This window comes from Pinus tabuliformis, chromosome 3_1 (assembly GCF_031772625.1).
Source record: "Pinus tabuliformis cultivar Carrire ecotype Pingquan chromosome 3_1, CPIR1, whole genome shotgun sequence".
NCBI lineage: Eukaryota > Viridiplantae > Streptophyta > Pinopsida > Pinales > Pinaceae > Pinus > Pinus tabuliformis.
Window position 1 is genome coordinate 203,385,468 of NC_142301.1, and position 8,574 is coordinate 203,394,041.

The following is an 8,574-nucleotide window of genomic DNA, read 5'->3' on the forward strand; positions in this document are numbered from 1 at the left end:
TCTATACACTTAATACATTTCGGCCATCATGTACCCCTTCTGACCTCATATATTAGGGGACATTTGTTATATCACCATTTACCATCCTTGGTAGATTTGATGCTCTGTGTTATGGCCTAGGGCAACCCTTCCCTTCCAGACTTGGTCAAAATTCTAAAAAACAATGTTTTAAATCTCATACATTGTTTTTCCATGTATAAAACGCGTGTACACACGGGTCAATCTGTCGGGTTGTGTTATATTCTTTCCACGACTAGCCCACGTAGTTAACCGGGGGGTTAGAGGGGGGGGCGGAGCACCTCCTTCGTTACGCAGATTGTGTAGCGAGGGAGGGTCACTGGGGGTTTGAGGTGTACCCGTAACCCCACTTTATGGGGTCCGGGGCAGTGCCTCGGAAAATTTTGGTTTTGGACCCTATGTTATGTTGGGTGGACCCACCTATGGTTTTGTGCATGATTTTCGCACATGTTTTTTTGGATGCAATGGTTTTTCGGTCCATGGTATTGGATGCTTCGACATGTATAAATATGTATTATAACATTGAAAGGAACATAATGAAAAATCAAGCTGGTAATCCCAGTTTTGGGATCTAGGGGAAAATCTCTATGTATATGTGTTTTAAGTGTTATGCTTTCGCATTGCTTATTTTCTATGTTTTAGAATTCGTATGCAGGTAATTTTTGTACGGGGTTAAAACTTACATTTGGTATCAGAGTAGATTTGGCTTCAAGGGGACACCTTTGTTGCTGAGGGGTTTCGCTCGGCCCTGTGGTAGACCCTGTTCAGTGGGAGATCTGTGAGATCGATTTTGGTGGTGAAAGAAGATGGCGAGCAGTGGAAAGATAGAGATCGAGAAATTTAATGGTCAGAGTTTTTAGTTGTAGAAACTCAAGATGGAGGATTTGTTGGTGGATAAAGATCAGTGGATCACGGTAGATCTGGATACTAAACCGACAGGAGTGTCCGATGAAGAATGGAAGAAGTTGGATCGGAAGGCAAAGACCACAATACGATTGTGTGTCTCAGATTCAGTATTGCTGAATGTATCAGGGGAAGCTACGGCGAAGGCTTTGTGGGAAAAGTTAGGGACTTTGTACCAATATAAGTCTCTGGTGAATAAACTGTTCCTGCGGAAAAAGTTGTATAACCTGAGGATGAAAGATGGAGGCTCGGTGACAGAGCATCTGAACGCTTTTAATATTGTGGTAAGTCAGTTAGCATCTGTTGATATTAAAATTTCAGATGAAGATAAGTGCATCAGTTTGTTGTGTTCTCTACCAAATTCATGGGATAGTCTGGTTATTGCAATAGGTAGCAATGCAACTGCCTTGCAGTTTGATGAAATAATCTCAACCTTGCTGACGGAGGAGATGAGACGAAAAAATATGGAGGGCCAAAATGGTGATGCCTTGTCTATATGAGGACAGTCCCATAACAGAAACAAAAATAAGTCATCGAGTGGGAGATATAAATCTAGAGGGAGATCTAAATCTCCAAGAAAACCTGTAAAGGTGGTGTGCTGGAAATGCGGAAAGGAAGGCCACTTCAAAAGGGACAGTAAATCTAAAGTTGCTGACAAAGGAAAGGGATCTGATGAGGCTCCTTTTGCAGAGGCAAAAACCACCTCGGATAAAGGTGGGGATGTGTACTTGGCTTCTTCAAGTACACATGTAGATCATGAGGCATGGTTGATTGACTTAGGTGCATCCTTTCACTTCACTCCCCATAGAGAGTGTTTTGCGAGTATGAGAAATATGATGGTGGTGATGTCTTCTCGGGGGATGACAAGAATGCTAGAATCATTTGTCGCTGAAAAGTAAAGTTGAAGTTGCAAGGTGGAAGGGTTAGAATGCTTCCAGGTGTTCTACATATTCATGCATTAGCCAAAAATCTGATTTCTGTAAGCAAGCTAAATGATGTAGGTGTAAAAACAGTGTTCGAGAAGGATACCTGCAAAATGGTTTGGGGAGCACTGGTATTGATGCGGGGAGTTCGGATTGGAACTCTGTACAAGCTGCAAGGTAGCATTGTTATTGATGGGTGCAATAGTTCTATGGTTCGTGAAAGTGGAGCAGAAAATATAGTGGTCTCTAGAGAGAAGACCATGTTGTGGCATCAAAGGCTTGGACATATTGGAGAGAAGGGCCTTCGAATACTTCATGGTAAAGGTATGGTAGAAGGTATGAGTAATAGCTCTCTGGATTTTGATTTCTGTGAAAATTGTGTATATGGGAAGCAGAATCGGGTGAGTTTCCCCTCTGGTGGTAAGAGGGCGAAACATATATTAGAGCTTGTGCACAGTGATGTGTTTGGACCTGTGAAGGTTCCATCACTCGGTAAGTCTGTGTACTATGTATCATTTATAAATGACTTCTCAAGGAATACATGGATATATTTCCTTAAGAAGATATCTGAAGTCTTTGACAGGTTTAAAGAATTTAAGGCTCTAGTGGAAAACCAGATAGAGAAGAAGATAAAGGTGCTGAGGACAGATAATGGTGGAGAGTTTTGCAGTAAGGAATTTGAAGAATTCTGCGAGAAGTGTGGTATAGCACAGCAGAAGACTACTCCATATACACCTCAGCAAAATGGAGTTGCAGAAAGAATGAACAAGATGTTGACGGAAAGGGCAAGAAGCATGCTCAGTGGTGCTGGGTTAGGACAGGAATTCTGGGCAGAGGTGGTGGATACTACATGTTACCTGGTCAACAAGTCACCTTCATCAGCGTTGGAGGATAAGACTCCACAAGAGGTATGGACTGGTAAGAAACCCTCTCTTTCACATCTGAGGGTATTTGGATGTGATGCATATGTACATGTTCCAAAGGAGAAACGAACCAAGTTGGATAGTAAATCTGAAAATGCATCTTTATTGGGTATAAGGATGGTTTAAAGGGTTATAAGCTTTGGAACCCAGTCACAAAGAAGGTTGTGTACAGCCGAGATGTGGTGTTCAGAGAGGTAAAAGATGTTATTAAACATGAAGTCCAACCAAAGGAACCTAAGAAGATAGAGTTTGAGCTAAAGGAGGAAGAATCAGACTCTACACCAGAGGAGGAATCAGAAGATGAAGAGCCACAAACTCCGGCTGTGAGAAGATCAGTTCGAGAAAGAAGGCAGCAAAAAAGGTATAGTCCATCTGCTTTCTGTTCAAATTTTGCTTTGTCTGTTACTGATGATGATCGCAGAACTGTGAAGGAAGTAGTGGATTCAGAGGATGGAAAACTCTGGAAAGAGGCCATGGTTGATGAAATGGCATCTTTGCACAAAAATGAGGCTTGGGATCTGGTGGAGTTGCCGACTAGAGGAAACCATTGGCAGCAAATGGGTGTTCAAAAGGAAGACAAATGCAAAAGGAAAAGTGGAGAAATACAAAGCTCGGTTGGTAGCAAAAGGTTATTCGCAGGTGCCGGGAATTGATTTTGGTGATATTTTTTCTCCTGTTGCCAAGGTAACTTCTATTAGATTACTTTTATCTGTTGCTGCTGCTTTTGATTTTGAGGTAGAACAGATGGATGTGAAGACAACATTTCTTCATGGGGATCTGGAAGAGGAGATCTACATGAAGCAACTTGAAGGCTTTGCGGTGAAGGGTAAGAAAGAACTGGTGTGTAAGTTAAAGAAGTCTCTGTATGGGTTAAAACAGTCACCAAGGATGTGGTATTAGAAATTTGATACATTTATACAGGGACTTGGCTTCACCAGAAGCAAAGCAGATCACTATGTGTATTTTAAATTAATTGGTGACCGTGTTATTTATCTGGTCTTTTATGTGGATGATATGTTGCTGGTTGGAAATGACAAAGAAATTATCTAGGATTTGAAGACCCAATTGTCCTCCAAATTTGACATGAAATATCTTGGTGCTGCAAACTATATTTTGGGCATGGAAATTAAAAGAGATCGTACAAAGAGGAAGCTATGGTTAAACCAGAGGAAGTATGTCGAGACAATACTGTAGAGGTTTAATATGCAGGATAGTAAACCGGTGAAGGTTCCTATTTCTGTAGGTGTGAGGTTGTCTGCTGAACAATGTCCCAAGACACAAGAAGAGGAAGAGGACATGTCCCGTCTTCCATATGCAAGTGCAGTCGGTAGCCTGATGTATGCAATGGTCTGTACTAGACCAGACATTGCACATGCAGTGGGAGCATTGAGTAGGTTTATGTCAAAACCAAGGAAGAAGCACTGGACAACAGTGAAGCGGGTTTTCAGGTATTTGCGTGGTACTAGTGATTATGGTTTGTGCTACCAAGGAAGACCAGGATTGGACAGAGTGTTGGATATTCATGGCTTTGTTGATGCAGACTGGGCTGGAGATCTAGATCAGAGAAGATCTACAAGTGGGTATGTGTTTAGCCTACTTGGAGGTGCAGTCAGTTGGATGAGTAAGAAACAATCTGTAGTGGCACTATAAACTACAAAGGCAGAATACATGGCAGCCACTCATGCAAGCAAGGAAGCAGTTTGGTTGCAGAGATTGTGTTCAAGTATGGGGTTAGTACAAGAAGTTATAAGGATAGACTGTGACAGCCAAAGTGCAATTTTCTTGGCAAAGAACCCCGCATATTATTCAAAGACAAAGCACATTGATGTTTAGTATCACTTTGTGAGGGATATGATAGAAGACAAAAAGGTGTTGCTGGTAAAGGTGGACACTTTGAAGAATACTGCAGATGCATTAACAAAATCTGTGAGCTCTGAGAAGTTCTCTTGGTGTAGAGAAACAATGGGCGTTTCAGTGTTGGAAAAATGACTAAGCTCTCTTATGGTCCCCTGTGGAAAGAAAACAACAAGTGGGAGAATGTTGGGTTGTGTTATATTCTTTCCACGACTAGCCCACGTAGTTAACCGAGGGGTTAGAGGGGGGGTGGAGCACCCCCTTCGTTGCGCAAATTGTGCAGTGAGGGGGGTCACTGGGGGTTTGAGGTGTACCCATAACCCCACTTTATGGGGTCTAGGGCAACGCCCCGTAAAATTTTGGTTTTGGACCCTATGTTAGGTTGGGCGGACCCACCTATGGTTTTGTGCATGATTTTCGCACATGTTTTTTTTGGACGCAATGGTTTTCGATCCATGGTATTGGATGCGATGGTTTTTCAGTCCATGGTATTGGATGCTTCAGCATGTATAAATATGTATTATAACATTTAAAGGAACATAATGAAAAATCAAGCTGGTAGTCCCGATTTTGGGATCCAGGGGAAAATCTCTGTGTATATGTGTTTTATGTGTTATGCTCTCTCATTGTTTATTTTCTGTGTTTTAGAATTCATATGCAGGTAATTTCTGTATGGGGTTAAAACCTACACAATTTATACCCAACCCGCGTATATGTGTTAAAACATTAAAAAAATATAAAATCCTTAAATTCGGGCGGAGTTTACGGGTTTTACCTGTTACTCACCTACTGTAGCCCGTGGCCCAATTGTTTCTCAACTGAAAAACTAATTTGGAGAAGTATAAATAGACCTCCATGGGAAGGCCTAAAGGAGGAGAAAAGATTGGATATTGATATTATAGTTGTTTACATCCCTGATCAAGTACGAAGAATCCTTGTGCCTTATGCACTCCCAAGTCATAAGAAACCTTTGTTTCCTTCTTGAGATGTCCTTCATCCCTTTATGACATCCTTGTGTATACCTATGGAGGAGGATTCCTGAGGCTTGGGCAAGATGGATTCGGAGGACAGTTTCACTTGGAGTCGACGAACGACTCGAGTTGTAGTTCTTTCGTAGTTTCTTTAGTTTACATCAATAAAGAGGTGTTGTTTTGTTCCCGATATTTAAGGTCTTAATGCATTAATCTATGTTATGATTTGCTTATTAGTATTATGTTAATTCCTATTTGATTACATGCTTAGTTAATGCTTATTTGCTTACGTTCTTATATGACCTAACACCTATATCATGAACATGCTTTCTAATATTGTTGTTGTATATGCTTTGCTTGAATGAGTTGCAGGTTCTAAAGCACTGGAAGAAGCAGAGGGTTTGGACCCTACGGGAATGACCTCAAACATAGGAGCTCCGGGTAATACCTCTTCTTCCTACTTCAGTAGTTTAAGTATTGGGACTGCCTGTTTGCATGCCTCTTTATGCTATAAGCCCTCCTCTCTGTTGGGGTTCCCAACCCAAGACCTTAGGGTGAATTTACCCGTAACATGAAGAATCTCTATAAGCTGGAGGTAGAGGAGTGTGTTGCTTTGAGCACAATAGTAGAAAGGTTGCAGAGCCGATACAATGATGAGTTGTGGCACATGCGATTGGGCCACTTGCATCATGGGGATTTGAAGATATTGCAGCAGATCTCTATCGGTCTTCCCAAAGGTATGCTTGAGCAAGTTGATACATGCAAGGGGTGTACTTTGGGAAAATACACCAAGTCTTCCTTTCACGATAGAGACAGTTGAGAAGAGGCTATTCTAGAGCAATTCCATTTAGATGTGTGTGGACCATTCTCGACAACATCCACAACCAAACACATGTATTATTTTATATTTGTTTATGATTATTCTCGTAAATGCTGGATATTTTTCATGCAGAAAAAGGATCAAACCTTCACAAAGTTTTGTGAGTTTAAAGCATTGGTGGATAAAGAGTCGAGCAAGAAGGTTAAAGCTCTATGGAGTGATAATGGTCGTGAGTATGTCTCAAACGAGTTTAAGAACTTCTGTGCAGCGGAAGGGATTAAACGAGAGTTGAGAACACCCCATAACCCTCTGTAGAATGGGGTGGGCAAGAGGAAAACAAAAGGATAGTAGGGGCAGCAAGGGCGATGTTGCATGATCAAGGCCTACTACTATACTTGTGGGTTGAGGCATGCAACACAACGATTTATGTCCAAAATCGTAGCCCACATCAGATACTTGAGATGGATACACCAAAGGAGGCTTATTCCTATAAGAGGCCAGATGTTGGTCACTTCAGGATTTTTGGGTCATCGATATATTGCCATGTAACCAAATATGCATGGAAGAAGCTTGAGCCTACAACATAGTTGGGGATATTTGTGGGGTACACTGGTACATGTCACAACTATCAGGTGTACTTGTCGACCAATAGGATGACAGTGGTTCGCGGGAATGTTAGATTCGATGAGGAGAAGGCCATGTGAGTTTCCCTTGAGAGGGAGCTTCAGCTACATGCAGATGAGGAGCTTTTAGCTCCTAAGGTTGAGGAGCCTCAGATTGATGTGGAGCATCCACATGCAGAGGATCCAGGAGTGGAGACATCCACTCAGGCAGAGTCTTCCAAAGAGGGAAGAAAGCACACCAGAGAGGTTGACAGATTGTTGGATGATGCATGGGAGAATGTGGGAGCACCCATTTCTCAGCACAGACAGAGGCGGTCACCTGAGAGGTACACTGGATACTTGGCTCTTATGGGCAAATGTGTTGTGACAAAGTCATCTTCCTTTAAGGAAGCAGTGCAATAGTCAGTTTAGGTTGATGCCATGGCGGAGGAGTATGACTCCATAGTTCGTAACAGTGTTTGGGATGTGGTCCCGAGACCAAAGGACAAGTCAGTGGTGAACTCCTGTTGGCTTTACAAGGTAAAGCAAACTGCAGATGCTAGCGTGGAGAAGCATAAGGCTAGATTTGTGGTTCGTGGCTTTTCACAAGTAGAGGGGATTGACTATGATGAGACCTTTGCTCCTTTTGCAAGGTACTCATCGATCAAATCTATATTGGCACTATCAACGCAAATGGGTCGGAAGATACATCAGATGGATGTAAATACAACCTTCCTTAATGACATGATTGAGGAAGAAGTGTACATAGAGCAGCTTGAAGGTTTTGAGACCTTTGACCGCGAGTCACATGTGTGCCGACTCAAGAGAGCATTGTATGGGATGAAGCAAGCACCCTGTTCTTGGTACACTAGGATAGATATCTACTTCACCGGGTTGGGCTTCACAATGAGTGAAGCGGATTCGAACCTATACCACATAGTGGTGGAAGGTAAACTGTTGATCATTATACTTTATGTTGATGATCTCATATTGACATGTGATGATCAACGGGTCAAGTCTTGCAAGGAGGACCTTGGAAGAGAGTTTTAAATGAAGGACATGGGGCTCAATCATTACTTTCTTTGTATGGAGGTATGGCAGGGTGATGGGGAGTTGTTTGTGTCTCAGGGAAAGTATGCCGACAAGATACTCAAGAAATTCTGGATGGAGAGAAGCAAACCCATGGAGACTCCTTTAGCAGGTAACTGGAGGAAGGAGGATGCTACTTCAAGAGAAGCAGTGGAAGCCACTGTTTACATGCAACTTGTGAATTCACTCATGTACTTGGTGAACACACGAACGGATATGTGCTATTGAGTTAACCAACTTAGTCAAGCGATGGTTAGGCCTACCAAGCTGTATTAAAAGGCAGAAAAGCATGTGTTGAGATACTTTAGGGGCACTTCTCAGTATGGATTATGGTACAGAAGGACAAAGGGAGTGAAGCTTCAAGGTTTCACTGATGCAAATTGGGCAAGGAGTCCATCCAAATGGAAGAGCACATCAGGAGGGATCTTAAGTATTGGGTCAACGACAGTTTCTTGGTACAACAGGAAATAG